This window comes from Cyprinodon variegatus, unplaced genomic scaffold, assembly GCF_000732505.1.
Source record: "Cyprinodon variegatus isolate N-32 unplaced genomic scaffold, C_variegatus-1.0 Scaffold757, whole genome shotgun sequence".
NCBI classification, from domain to species: domain Eukaryota; kingdom Metazoa; phylum Chordata; class Actinopteri; order Cyprinodontiformes; family Cyprinodontidae; genus Cyprinodon; species Cyprinodon variegatus.
The window spans coordinates 129,461-130,795 of NW_015151210.1; the positions used below are offsets into that span (position 1 = coordinate 129,461).

Consider the following 1,335-nt stretch of genomic DNA (forward strand, 5'->3'; position numbering starts at 1 on the left):
ATATATATATATATACATATTTGTTACACGCTGTATCTGGAGCGTGTAACAAAATTAGTTTCCCGTGGGATGATTAAAGTATTTCTGATTCAAATATAAGAGTGTGGAGAACTTTTTAATGCTCTGTTGTCCCTCCTACGTTTTTGCTCTGGATTATTTTTTCAGCTGGCAGAAAGATTAACCTCCTTTATCAATTTAGGATTTTTGTGAAATATATGCAGACATTAAAGGGGATTTATTAAAAATGAACACCTCTATTAACGGAAAAAGTGCTGTAATATCACAGCCCATGCCCAGTAAGCATTCTGTTGCCAGTTGGCTCTTCAAGTATATCCATTAATTAACTAATAGGTGTCTGCACAATTGAAAAGCAGAATAATTTTATATGCACTAACAACTTATTATAAAAAAAATCCAGATGACATATACATCAAAGTAAAAGTGACCCAATTTTAGTGGATTAATATAGGCAGAAAACATCATAGAAAAAAAGTGAAAAGTAGAAAGGGTTATGAGCTGGTATTAGGCAAATCTTATATTGAAATTAATTATATGAACAAATAATGAAAAAAGCTCCTTATTCTTGATCTGGAGTTTGGGAATTTTATTTTGAAGCTCAGGAGGCGGAAGTAGTTTGGGATTTCTGCGGTTCCGCTGAGCGTCTGTCAGCTAGTAACATGTTTGCTAAGTGAGTAAGTCATGGTCAGAGAGCCTTTTTAATAACATTTCTCTCACTGTTGGAGTGAATTTCCTTTCTAAAATGAGAAATCAGCGTAGCAACAATCCCACCTGAGCCTTTAAAGCAGAGTTTCATAAATGTTTTTATAATTTAGTGTAGGTTATTTTGACGTGGAACATCAGCTCAGCCAGTAGACACGGTAGGTAGGAAGGTATTTTGATTCTACTTTTATTTCAAACCAGCTGGACTTTAATACAACAGCTCAAAATGTTCAGAAACATTGTTTTCCTTCTATAAAGTAAGATAACTGTAAGAGTGACAATAATTCTTGTTATGTTTTTACCCTAACAATAGCTCCTTCATACCACCATGTCTTATATTTATTTATATATATATATATATATATATATATATATATATATATATATATATAAGATATATAATCTTTTTATTTTACAAAAACTAGAGTTGTCGTTAGTTTGTTTACTTTTAGGAAGCTGTCACAGAATAAGCTTAAAAATAACAAACAAGGTTTGATTTTTAATTGAGAAGGAAATGTAATTTTCATATGTATATTTTTTTTAATACATAAATGTTTATTTTTTATATACATTTGTATATATTATTTATTTATATATGTATATTTGTATATATAT

At 29.7% G+C, this 1,335-nt stretch overlaps 1 protein-coding gene across 1 annotated transcript in view; it reads left to right on the forward strand.

Annotated features, from left to right (window-relative positions):
• The first annotated feature begins 655 nt into the window (after nt 1-655).
• The window catches only part of gdap2 (ganglioside induced differentiation associated protein 2), a 61,035-nt gene continuing 60,355 nt past the window's right edge, over nt 656-1,335 (forward strand). Inside the window, exon 1 of the mRNA XM_015395737.1 lies at nt 656-878. The gene's annotated coding sequence lies outside the window, so the exon portion shown is untranslated. The remainder of the gene's footprint in view (nt 879-1,335) is intronic.